The sequence below is a fragment of the Pinus tabuliformis genome, chromosome 4_2 (assembly GCF_031772625.1).
Source record: "Pinus tabuliformis cultivar Carrire ecotype Pingquan chromosome 4_2, CPIR1, whole genome shotgun sequence".
In the NCBI taxonomy this organism is placed as follows: domain Eukaryota; kingdom Viridiplantae; phylum Streptophyta; class Pinopsida; order Pinales; family Pinaceae; genus Pinus; species Pinus tabuliformis.
The window spans coordinates 1122137786-1122152242 of record NC_142304.1 but is presented as its reverse complement, the minus strand read 5'-3'; positions in this window follow the sequence as shown (position 1 = coordinate 1122152242).

Sequence of the window (14457 nt, the reverse complement as noted above, 5' to 3'; positions counted from 1 at the left end):
TCAAGGAGGGATTACAATCGTCGATCAACAAAACTTCCTCCCCAATGGTTCTCAAGTTACGGGAATCATTCCTATGATCCATGGAAGCCCCTATTCGCTTCAGAATATCAGAGTAGGCCTACTAAAAGACCCTGTATTAATGGGAACTTTTTCCCTTCCACCTCCAATCAATTTGGTGGAAGTAGCGTCAGTAGGAACATGCAACATGATATCTTCTAAAAAGATCTCAGAAAACGATATCGACATGGATCATGTGCGGGTTTTGCCTCCAAGCCCAACAGAAATATTGTAGCAATCAATGTTCCTAGCCTGAGAGGTAAACCCAAATCAACGCTCATCAAGCGTTTGGATAGATAGGTCTGAGGAATATGGTACCCCTTCAGATCCTTGGTCGCGAGTGCATGTCACCGACGAAGGAATTGTTCAATCAATGGTAATTGAAGGAGCACCATGGGATGATTACCACCATCGTTCCCTTCTTCCGGATTGTGAATAAAACACTCCTAATGACCTTTATCATACTTTAGTTTTTTATTTTCTATCAAATACTGTAAACACGGTGGATTTCGAGCGAAACTTGTCCAACATTGAAGAGACTATCGCCACAAATATCTCAACCAAAACAGATGTTGTAGAGAATATTTATTTTGGCAAATGTTGTTCTCCTTCAGAACTGGAAATATATAACGCGTTTTTTCGCGAATTTAGGGATGTCTTTGCTTGGTCATATGGTGAAATGCCAGGCATTGACTCGAGTATCATTGAACACGAAATCGAGATGTATCCATATGCCAAACCAGTACGACAACAGCTATGGCAGGTGCACCCCAAGAAAGCCGCTGCCATTAAGGAAGAAGTTGAAAAACTTCTCCATGCTGGTTTCATTTACCTGGTTCCTTTGACCGATTGGGTATCGAATATTGTCCCTGTTATGAAAAAACAAGGAACAATTAGAGTGTGCGTCGATTATAGGGATGTAAATCAAGCTTGTCCAAAAGAAAACTACCCTACACCCTTCATCGACCAGATAATTGATGAATGCACCGAATGTGAAATCTTTTCATTAATGGATGGATTCTCCGAGTATAACCAAATAAATATCCGCCCACAAGACCAGTCGAAGACTGCATTTATTTGTCCGTGGGGCACATTCGCATATCGAAAATTACCCTTTGGTTTAAAGAACATAGGGGCAACATTTCAGAGGGCAATGAATTATGCCTTCCATGACATCAAAAACATCGTTCAACCATACCTCGAAGACCTTCCGGCTCAATCGCGAAAGAAAACTGATCATCCGCAACATTTAAGAGCAATATTTCTATGTTGCCGACACTACAAAATATGACTCAATCCACACAAATGTGTATTTTGTGTCAGTTCTGTTCGTTTACTTGGCTTTGTAGTCTCGAAAGATGGGATTCGTCTCGACCCATGTAAGGTTCATGCAATCATAAATTTGCCTCCACCTTCAAATTTGCTTCAGATTTAGAAACGCCAAGGGAAAGAAAACTTTCTGAGGAGGTTCATTCCAAATTATGTCGAACTTGCTAAAGGTTATACGCGTCTTTTGAAAAAGGAAGTGCCCTTTGTCTGGGATCAGGTTGCACAAGCTTCCTTTGATTATTTAAAAGAATCCCTAATGAAAGCATCATTAATGTACGCTCCTGATTATCAAAAAGACTTTAACCTGTATCTGGATGCAACGGATACGACCATCGCAATGGTTTTAGTTCAAGAAGATAACAGAATCGAACATCCTATATCATTTAAGTAAGAACTTAAATGATACAGAAAGCAAATATTCTTATGTTGAAAAGCTAGCACTCGCAGCTGTTCAAGCGATACAGAGATTTCGACACTATGTCCTCTTTCGAAAAACTACCATTCTGTCAGATTGCAACCCCATGACTTATATATTGTCACGATAGTTGCTGGGGTGAAAATATTCAAAATGGATAGCAATTCTACAAGAGTTTGATCTGGAATTTGTAAAATCCAAGTCAAAGAAAGCTCTGGTTTTCGCAGAATTATTATGCAATCTCCCATTGTCGTCCAACGATGAAACATCCGAAGAAACGATTGTGGACGAAAATTTGTTTCTAATATCTTCAAGCAATCAGTGGTATGGGGATATAATCATTTATCTCCAAACCCAAAAATATAGGCCAAATACCTCTCGCTCCGACAAAAAAGTATTAGATACCAAGCAAAAGACTACATGATCGTTGGTGATACACTTTACCATCGCGGTACCGATACAGTTCTGAGAAGGTACCTCACCCATGAGGAGGCTGAAAAAGTCCTAAATGATTGCCATTCAAGCGCGTGTGGGGGGCATCAATCCAGTTATGCTACAACGCAAAAAATCTTACGAGCAGGATACTTCTGGCCAACAATGTTTAAAGATTGCATAACCACAGTCAGAAGTTGCCATGCTTGTCAAATTTTCGATAGCAAAACCAGAAGACCACCTGCACCTCTGCAGCCAATAATTGCTTTCGGGCCATTCGCCAAATGGGGCATCGATTTCATGACATGTAACCCCACCTCGACCGAGGGGCATGGGTATATCATAGTCGCAGTTGACTATTTTACCAAATGGGCCAAGGCGATGCCTACATTAGATAATACTGGTGAAACAACTGCCCTCTTCTTTTTCAATCATGTAGTCGCCAGATTCGGCATCCCACAAGCTATAGTCACAGATCATGGACCGCATTTTCGCAATCACATGATGGTCGAATTAGCTGCCAAACTAGGGTTGTCTCACGACAGCTCTACTCCATATTACCAGCAAGCCAATGAACAAGTTGAAGCAATCAACAAGGTCCTGAAGCGCATGCTACAAAGGATGATTGGAGTTCACAAAAGAAGGTGGCACCTAATCCTGTACTCAGCCTTGTGGGCTTACCGAACATTGGTAAGGAATGCAATCGGGTTTACACCTTTCCAACTGGTATATGGCCTGGAAGCAGTCTTACCAATCCAGTGTGAAATCTCATCCCTCAAACTCGCAATTGACCTTCTCCCCGGAACTTCAGAAGAAGAAGCTCGTTTCTTGAAACTAATCCAATTGGATGCAACCCGTCATGATGCTGCTTTGGCTAACGAAGCCCATAGGAAACGAGTCAAAGCGCAGTTCGACAAAAATGTCAAACCCCGTGTCTTCTTAGAAGGTGACTTGGTCTTGCTTTATGACCAAGAATCCGATAAATTGGGAGCAGGTAAATTCAAGTCTTTATGGATGGGCCCCTATATTGTTAAGCGAGTGTTAGCAAAAGGAGCCTACGAGTTAATGGATTATGACGGAATTCCACTGGCACAACCTCGTAACTGGTTGTACCTCAAGCGTTACTAGGTGTGATTCAATATAGTAACCTGTATGCTTTTATTATGTTTTTGTTTTCGCTAAAGTGTTTATTTTGGTCGAGTAATCCACTTTTTACATTTATTACAGATGTCAAACCTATTGGAGTCATGTGTTGGATATGCCGACGGAGCGAATCGTAGTTCGCGGAACCTATCTTCTGTGGCCTGGGCCATTTTTGATCCAAGCGGGAAGTTAGTAAGTTTCAGAGGGGTATGTATTAGTCGATCAATGAATAACATTGCTAAATATAGCGCGTTGATAGAACTTCTCTCTGATGCCATCACACATGGTATACACCGACTGATTGTCAGGCTAGACTCACAACTCGTCATACTACAACTCACTGATATCTACTCTGTCTGAAATCCAGCTATTTATCACATGTTCCTAAGGGTTAAGATTTTGGAAAGGCAATTTGATTTTATTCAATATCAGCATATTTCCAGAAACTTAAACACATTAACTGACTCATTGGTAAACTATGTGTTAGATAGACATTTGCAACATTTATAAAAAGAAGCATACCATCAATATTTGCATTTGGATCATGTGACTTAACCAAAATAAAACTTCGAAAATCAAAAATATATATATAACTGTTTATGGTTTACACATAATGTTCTGTAACCAAGACAAAATTGGTCAAATGACCCAAAACTCAAAATGCTAGGGGGCACCCTAGTCTAATGATGCTCATGATAGCAAGTCACAGCCTGTGCAATCATGCGTAAGAGCCGAGTCCACCGTCTTAGCACACTAGTAGTATTTCACTGCAACCTCAAGGGCAGCTCGTCAGTCCTCACATCTGGAATACCACGAGTGAGGCCCTCAACCTGTTCATGTAATGCTGTGAGAGTCTTGGCGACATCGAGGTCGCGAAGGATAGCCCTTCCAATAGCCTCTCCTGCTGGGGCGGCAGCTGGCACTCTCAGGCGTACTACTGGCTGAATAGGACCAACATCTGCATGAACACATGAGTTTGGTTAAGTCTTGACAGAATAAAGCACAAGGACATTATAAAAGAAAAACGATAAACAGGGATATGGTCAAAGAATTTACCAATGGCGCCCCACTGTTCGCCAGCCGACAGTACTAAATCTGGATCACCCCGAAAGTCCATACTAGCGTATGGGTACTCGGAATGAACCATCTCTTTATGATCAAACCACCCGAAGAAGGTATCAGAAAATGAAATCTGAGACTGACCAGCATGCCTAGAAATATGGTCGACCCATCTCTGCATACGTGGTTCAGTCGGTGAAGGTAAATCGAGTGCAATATACTGCGGCTGCATCAGTGGTATCTTTTCCAAGGCAAAGGCGGTCAAAATAGAACCATACCCAAAGTTCTTCAACCTCCCACTCTTCACCTTGGTCAATTTTTCTTGAAGTACTGCGTCGCACCATTTGAACACCTTCGGTTGGAGACATTCCAAGGCATACTGCATATAAGATCGGTTGGATACATGAAGAGCCGCACCACCAACCATCCTACCAAAAGTAAACAGAATAGTCCTGAGGGACCTATCAGTAACATCACGAATGACGATCTTGCCTTATTTACTCGACTGAGATCCCTCTCTGCAATACCGACGAACATAATCTCTCACAGATTCACCTCCTCGGGCCGAACCCGATAAAGAGATGGGGGCACCCCGCCTCGACAAGCCAGTCAAGAAATAGATTTACACTACAGTCAAGGGGATGGATTTGCCCCTGATCAGGAACACCTGGTTGGTAGGATCCCAAGCATCGAGCAAATACTGCAGTAAGTTGATCTGTTGTCTCATGTTAGAAATGCGGAAAAACTTCAGCAAGCCACAGTTCCACAGTGCATTTACTGTAACTGGATCATGTAGGGCAAGCATGTCCTCTTCTTCATGCTCACGTTCTCGCCATGTAATAGTAATCTTGCTCCAAATATCTCTGAAAACAAACAAGAGAAGAGTTAGATCCTGATTTTGGTAAGAAACAGGAAAAATTTCCATCAAAAGCTGTGCATAAAATTCCTTCTTTTCGCCCATCGCACCTATAGTAGTGCTCTGGGTGTGTTGCACGTCAGATGGCCAGTACACAGGCCAACATCCAATGCACCTTCCGATACACAGATGGTGCAATGAAGGCAGAGCGAGTTTTTCAAACCCCAGAGGCTCAGAAAAACTAGGAATCAAGCTCAGAATGCAAAATGGAAAGCATGAAATGAAAGAGCTCAAGTTTAGCTCCTACCTAGTCCCGACGGCGCCAAGAATCGTCCACAGAATCTCCCGAAATCAGCTGATGAAAATCAAGGGGGAAAGCACCTCCAAAGCTCCAACAAACCAAAGTTCAAATGAAATGGTAAAATGAGAGGTAAAAGCACTTTTACATTACCTTTTACGTAGTTCGAAGTAAAATGTTAGTGTTCTAACTCATTTTTTCAAACATATATTGTTCATTTCTGACTAGTTTGATGAAGCAATTGAAAATACAGTACAATCTTTGAAAGAACAAAGCTATTTGTGGTAAAGTCAAGAAGTGACCATTGTATCGAGCAGTTTTAGGACATAGTTCAAGCTCGTTAAAAGATAAACATAAGTCATGAGCAAATGTTTCCCCCCAGTGTTTAAGCTCTATAAAAAAGAATGAACCGATTTCCTGGTAAATAACCATTGTGAATGTAATATTTCAGCCTTTAAAAGCCTTGGTCGTGTTCTCATCATCACCTCCACTCTGTATTGGCCGATCATTCACCTCCATTTGATTGTTTACCCCCTTTTGAGGGACAGCTATGAAGAGTGATCTCACTAGCCATCCTTGTAACACTACCGTGATTGGAAAATTCCAAACCTTACCTGGAATCAGCTGCTACCCATTTTTATCACTTGTTCCTCAAAAGATGAATCTCCTTTAAGCTCTTTTCAATTGACTCGTAAAATATGAAAAGATTGTTGAGCCATTGGCCTCTCCAGCTCGTTAAAGGGACCGGAAGTGCTATCCCTCCTCTAAATTTTAATCTTTTTGGACCTGAGGGATTATTACACAAAAAGATCAAGCGCTTGTTTTGTTCGGCTTGTTAAAAGGATCGAAAATTCATCCCTTCTGTATTGTTTTATACTTTTTCGGACTTAAGGGATTAGATGACAAAAAAGGAATTTTGGAGTCTCCTTTACGTTCCTTTTCAGCCAGGTAGCCTTCGAAACGCTTTTTCTTTGCATTAGCGCAAGTAGATAAGAGTTGCTTTAGTCAATCTCCGGTCTAGTCTTATAAACGGAATATCTAACCTACAAATTGCCTTGGTACATGTATCAAGTTAGATCTGATTGTTGATGGTGGGTAGCAGTCAGATACATATGAAGGCTGAAACATTCACCTGGTGACTCCAACTCAATCCAGAGATTCCAGCGCTCAATAATCTGTTCATGCACTAAAATAAAATGGCAGGGTATGTTGCAGACCCTGTGTTTTGTGAATCTTTAAAAGAAGTTAGAGATCAGTTAGTGGATTTTGAAATTGATGAATTATTTTTCATTGTCATGCTTCAATGTTTGAGATCTCTGAAGTTTCCTCCTAAAGCTAAAACTAGTTTCTTTGAGTTAGTTGTTGAAAAATTTGAGAAGGAGATTCAGTATTTAAATGATCAGATCCAATCATATGAATTCCGAGATCCCAAAAAGTTCTTGGAAACTCTCCCTCCTTCAAAACAAGAAACAATAGAGCTGCCCGTGGATGTTTGCATTCACAATTTGCAGTTGGCAGTCTGTGTTGAGGAGTTAAGGCATCAAACAAAGTCTAGTTTCTTTGATCCTATTGTTGCACATATGGAGTATTTTTTTAGTTTGAATGATAAGTCAGATTTTCTTTTACATAACCAGACTTGTTATGTGCATGTATGGCTATCAACATTTACATTTGTGTCCTGGTTGAAGCACTTTCAAGCAGCATCCTTGTCACAGTTACTTGATTGGTTGATATGGCATTACAACATTACTTGATCTATCAATTTTGCAGCAAAGTGGGTTAGATTTGTACATAAATAAGCTGCCCAAGGCAGCATTTCAGTTTTCGGTATTTGTTTATGTACAAGTTGCAGTATGTATATGTTTTTGGATTGGTATGAGTTGTTTTGGGTTTGTAGTTGTTTGACCATCCATGCCCAATGGAAGAGGCATTGTCTACTTTCCAGAGATCTATAGTTCTTGGCACCTCCAAGGAGCTACCATCCCCATTGGAGCCGATGTTAGTTCCAGTCTTTGCAGCCTGTCACCAGGGATCAACATGAGCTCTTACTATGTCTGGTTTTGTTAGATGTTTTGCACATGATGTTCAACACAAAACATGTCACAAGTGTGTCCATTAGAAGAATCTTGGAAAAATATTTCCAACGGTATATCACACTCCCATAACCGGTTCCTGGATTAGAAGAAACGAATAAGTGATTCTTGGTTATGCATGTTTTGAAGTCAGTTTCTGCACATAATGACAAGTTTAGTACAAAATTAGTTTCTAAAATAGTGGTAAGGAATTTTTCAAAAGTGAAAGACGTTTTTTCTCATAACATATCAAATAACAAAAACCTGCATCAGTTTATGCACAGGTGCTACTATGTGGGAGATATACAGTGATATTTGGAGCCTACATTTAAACAAAGCAAAATTTTCATATTTTTTACTGTTTTAGTCATTTTAGTGCGGGGCCATTTTACAATATATGGAAAATAATTTTGCAAAACCCAAGGATTTTTTTGCTAAGCACGAGCCATATAACAAAAATATCTTTTAGTTTTTTCACAAGTGTCATGGATTGAGATATGTGACTAGATCTTTACAACTCATTTTCACAGATTTAAACTTCTAATGGTTTTCTATTTTAGAGATGATTTTGTGGAACAGATTGCGAGCTACTAGAAACGAATTTACAAAATTTGAGAGATATTTTTCTCCAAAATGACCTTATCTACAAAAACGTCTTTTACTTTTGTAACAGGTGCTATGGTTTAGGAGATATGAGTTCATCTTCAACACCTATTTTCAGAAATTCGGCCCAAGTTTAATGTAACTAATTCTATTTTGAAGAAAATGGTTGAGCTCAATCCCTTAGTACAAGGATGAGAAAAATTATATATTTTATGAATTTCATAGTGTAGGGGTTGGATTTTGGTAGAAGGTTGGATACTTTGGATTGCTTGGCACCCCATTGTACATTTCATTTTTGCATTTTTGGCAAAGGAAAGACCAGGTTTTTGTAGCACTTGTTGGGATCCTTGTGGCTCTATGTTTTGATGGTGTTTTTATTCATGTAATTGTAAGTTCCTTGATGTTTTATGTATGCCACTTCCCTTCTCTTTGCTTCTGAAATTAAACAAATTGCGTGACAAAGGTAGAATTCATTTGGCTTGTTGTGCTCTACCTTAAAATTTGTTTAGTTTTATATGTTTTCATCTGTTTGGAGAGGATTCTTGCATCCTCTTGCCCTCCTTAGCCCCTCACTGGTTCGATCCATCCATTCATTCAATACAAAGCATCAAAACGATTGCCTTCCTTGCCCCAATCAGAACTCTGCAAAAACTAGGCTTCATCCCTGGACCCAAATTTGCCTTTCCCTTTTTTCCAACAAAAACCCCCAAAAATCAAATCAAATCCTTACACTTCATACCTAGCCTAAGATCAGTTGCTAAATCAGTCATCTCAAGCCCCATCGATTATCTTTCGCTGAGATTGACCTGGAGAGAGCCCTCTCCTGTCCTCGTAGGGCTAGCTAGGAGGCTGAGCGTGGTTTGATGTGGACCTAGAACCTTACCTTTTCAGCCTAAGGCAAATCTAGGCTCTAACACACTCATTGCATCGAGTGATGCTCAGAGGGGTGAAGAAGTGGGATTGGAACTAATGAAATGAATCACATAGCATCAATCATCACTTTTGAGGCTTTCACCCTTTTGAATTTAAGTATTGAGGGGTTTTCACAGTGCATTATATTAGATAATCTTTTTTTGGGATTCAATTGCCCTATGACCATTTCCATGAGAGGTAATCGTAACTAACTAATTTCTCATGATTTTTGAATAGTCCACTTAGCACTCATTGCATTGGGTGATTCTCACATGGGTGAAGAAGTGGGATTGGAACTAGTGAAATGAATCACATAGTGTCAATCATCACTTTCGAGGTTTGCACCCGGTAACCAGGACTTCTCGGGAGGTCACCCATCCCAGATCGCCTCTAGCTCAAGTGCGCTTAACTATGGAGTTTTCCCCACAATCAAGCCCACTTAGCTTGCTACCCCATTTGCAAAACCTTAGCAAGTACTGTGCCTCATGAACCAATCAAGTAGAGTTTCCTTCACTCTTTCGAATTTAAGTATTGAGCGGTTTTCTAGAACCATGTTTTTGTATGGATTGACTACCTACAATTGTTATTAGGAGCAATTGACGCATAATTTCTTGTCATCATCTATAATTATTCTACCTTGTCATACCAATGGACGTAATATTCTCCATCATTGACATATTAACACTTCTTTTTCATACAAATGGATATAGTATTCTTCAAATTATTGAAAGAGTGAGTTTTTTCTACATTTAGAATTTATTCATTTCATTGATTATTTAGTTTTTTTTTTTCTATCATTTATGTTTTCCACCTACCTTTCACACTTGCATTGACTACTTGCAATTGCTTCCAATCTTGCCACACATGGTTGGGTGTTGTATTCTTTAATATTTCTATCTTGTCATATAACTAAATGTAATACTATTCACTGTTGACATATTAATGCCACCTTGTTGTACAAATGGATGTAATATTCTTCAATGTTGAGATGTTTTCAATACACATCGTGTAATTAGCCAAATAAATGAATTTCGATTTTTTACACTATATAGGCATGTTGAAGTAGGAATTCCCTAGATGTTTAACCATGAGAGATGACAAGACTTCAATATTGAACTACGTCATGTAAAATTGCTTTGGGGAAAAACCCTTTTACCTCTTTTCACTACTTATACTGTGGTATATATTTTATTATTATGTCGATAGACATGTCCGTTTTGAAATAGGGCTTCAAATTTTAATAGAATTTTTAATAATTATTAGGTGAATGGTAGGTATTTAACTTGCGCAAAATATTTTCGAATATTTTTTGTAGTATTCACAAATATAAGGTTGACAATTATCCTTTTTCATTTTTAATTAATTTTATTAATTAAAAAAAATATCATCTCAACAAGTGGCATATGAAATTAGGTATGGTTTTTTGGGCTCCATGATAAAGTGGAGGTGAATCTCCATGGTTAAAATCTCACTACATGTTTTTTAGAAGTATGTATCTTTAAATTATATATTAATTCCTTTTAGCATTAATAATAACAATAGTAATTTAACATAAAATATAATTTAGTTAATTTTATGTTTTTCTAAATTTTAACAATGTGAGATGTATTATGAAATAATTGCTTGATATTTATTGCCATTTACCAACCATTTTTTTCTAAGTTAAGTTGTTGTTGCCTCAAAAATTAGTTCAAAATATTACCAGTTTCAATCCGCCACAAGGCGAATCATATATGTTGTCGATAATTTAAAAATAAGGATAGAAAGATAAAGTCTTTAGTTCTAAAAAATGCAAGATTTAACTGATGTTGAGCTACATAGAAAAACAATTAAACTACATAAAGACATAATATGAAATCATGAATCATAAGAAGTCACCAGAGTAGGATTATGTGCATTGGTGCTCATTGGAGAAAAAGATTTGAGCTCACTTTAAAGGTGGCTTTCCAGAGGATACAAGTGAGCATCCAAGTTAGCTAAGCATGACTATTGATATCACTACAATTGTTGAATCTCATTAATAGATGAAATAATGTCATTATGATCTTCATGCTTCTCTTTCAAGATGTGACCCAAAAGAGTTTTCAATTGCCAATGGAGAGTAATGGAACTTAGGTACTGGTTTTGTCTTCATCTAGTGTGATTAGAGTTATGAAACTAGTTGGACACCTCTTCTAGACTCTCATATTCTGAATAAGCCTCATGATCATTAGCGATCCAAGTTTCAAGTTGAAGGATTTCTTCAATAATTCCTTGAGGAGTTTCAAAGTGGAAAATAACAACAACCGCCTTGGCATCTGATCAAACTTGCAAACCACGACCACCTCCACCCCTGCCACCACAACCCCTATGGTTGTGCATGCATTACCTAGGCATTATCAACCAAGAAAACCAAATATGGACAAGAATGAAGGCACTCACCAAGTTGAGATAGGAGAAAAGACTAGACAAAATGAGATGAAGGACAAGCTAAGAGAGGGAAGGAGTTTAGGGCAATCAAGGCCAACCCACCAACAAAGTCCAATACAAGACATGCCCGTAAATCACCCACTAGAAAAAATCACATACTCACCAGAATACCCCAAGGCACAAGACACAAAGGACTCCCAAGGGAATCCAAATAAAAACATCAAACAAGAACCACACAAAAATAGAGAAGAGTAAGCGAATAACAGGGTTTAATAGAAAATTCGATGCCCATAAGACACTACCCAAGATGAAAGAGTAGATGAGGATGCAAGCATTACATACAAGATGACGACATTGACTACCTCCCCTTCTAGTGCTACCCAACTTTGTAAAATTATGTGACTTGAACTCACTGGAAACCCAACCATAGGCTTTGATCCATGAACGAAAAAGTCAAACAAACAACTAAGGCCACAAAACTTTGAAATTGGAATGTCGATCATACAATCCCAAAACTGTAGGAATTTACAGGGTAAGTTCCTCAGACAGAACACCAAAGGACACCGCTCACAAACAGATCACAGATCAATACACCAGTATTTTGACGTGGTTAAAACCCTCAAAGAGGGAAACAGTCCACGGCTTGAGCCAACGCGGCCACTTCAGGAAATTTATTAATAAAAGAATGAAAATTTACATATGCTTCTCTCGTAGACGGATCACCCTACAAATCACCCTCCATGCTCTTTAAATAGAGATCATGGACCAATCGGGTGTTAAGCCACGGATCAAGTGTCGGTAATACCGAGGAGAGAATGAACTGTCGGATCACTACATATCATGACCGTCGGATTGTAAGTTACAAAATGTACATAGTAAAGAAACACACTTTACCTAACTCTATACTAGACCAAGTTGTACTTAACTATTTCCTATGTGTCGGAATATCCTAGCATCCCTCCTTAAGAACAACTTGGGATAGGATTGAAGGATTTACAAATATGACACAATAGGAGAAGGAAGGAGGCACTAGAGCCTATCCCCCCTTAGTGACAACTTCTTGAACTCCAACCATAAATCGAAGTTTAGTGAACTTCACCTCTGTGAGAGCCTTTGTAAAGATGTCTGCAACTTGATCATCTGTTGAACAATATTGCACTTCAAGAACATGGTCATGAATGAGCTTTCTGATGAAGTGCATGTGCAGTTCAATGTGTTTGTTGCACTGATGTTGGACTGGATCTTTGCATAGCTAAATGGCACTTTGATTATCACACCAAAGTGTAGTCAGATGCTACTGCTGAAAGCCAAACTTTGACAGGATCTGACGAAGCCACAAGGCTTCCTTACTAGCTTCTATGGCACCACGATACTCTGCTTCTGCTGAAGAAAGAGAAATGGCACCTTGTTTCTTGCAAGCCCATGTAATAGTTCCTGAACCAAGAGTGAACACATAACCTGCAGTAGACTTCTGATCATCAGGGTCACCAGCCCAATCGGAATCAGTGAAACCAACCAATAGAGGAGCTGCTTCGGCACTGTAATGAATCCCAAACTGAACTGTACCTCGAACATAATGAAGTATTCTTTTAGCTTCTTTCCAATGACTTTCATGTGGGTTTTGCATAAACTGAGTAACAAGGCCAACGACAAAGGAAAGGTCAGGACGAGTATGGGTTAGATACATAAGTTTTCCTATAAGTTGACGGTATAAGGTAGCATCAACTTCAGGAGAAGTACAAGTGATTGAAATTTTGACTCCAGACTGAAAGGGAGAAGGGGCTGGCTTACAGTCTTCCATGTGAAAATGGCGTAGAAGATCACAGGCATACTTGGATTGGTAAAGGGAAATACCTTCCTTGGATTGCAAGACTTGAAGAACAAGAAAATAATGTAAGTGTCCTAAGTCTGTCATTTCAAACTTCCTTTTAAGGCTAGACTTCACATGGTTTATAAGGTTTGGATCACTACCAGTCAGGATAAGATCATCAACATAAAGAACAAGAATGATAAGAGACTTGCCCACTTTCTTGGTGTAGATAGTATTTTCAGAATGACACCTAGAAAAGCCATTTTCTAAAAGAAAGTTATCCATTTTGGCATACCAAGCTCGAGGAGCTTGCTTGAGACCATAAAGGAATTTCTTAAGCCGACATACAAGGCTGGAGTCTATTTGTATAATGCCAATAGGTTGTTCCATATAGATTTCTTCATGCAAGTCCCCATGCAAGAAGGCGGATTTAACATCCATCTGATGGACTTCCCATTTGAAAGAGGCAGCAAGGGAAAGAACAAGGCGGATAGAGTTCATTTTGGCAATAGGGGAGAAGGTTTCAGTATAGTCAATGCCTTCAACTTGTGAAAAACCCTTAGCAACAAGACGAGCTTTATGTTTATCAACTTTCCCATCTGGTCCATACTTGGTTCTATAAACCCATTTGCATCTAATAAGTTTTCGTCCCTTTGGTAGAGGAACAAGATCCCATGTATCATTTTCCAATAATGAATGATATTCTTCATTCATAGTTTCTTCCCAATCTGGATGGCCTGAAGCTTCTGCAAAGGTGTCAGGATCATAATTCATTGAAGCTTGAGCCAATAAAGAAGAGGCTCTCTCGAACTGAGAACATGTACGTCGTTGATCTGTAGGATCACCGGCAAGATCACCTGCGGCATCCCGAGTAGCACAGACCCATTTTGGAAGCTAAGGAGCTGAAGGAGGATCTTGAGAAGGTGGGGGAGGATTTTCATCCTCGCTTTCATCATCTGAAAGAGAAATATTTTCAAAAGTAGAAGAGATAGGGAGAGGTGGCACATCCGCTAAACTAGGCTCGCAGGCCGATATATTTTCAACAAACTTTACATCTCTTCT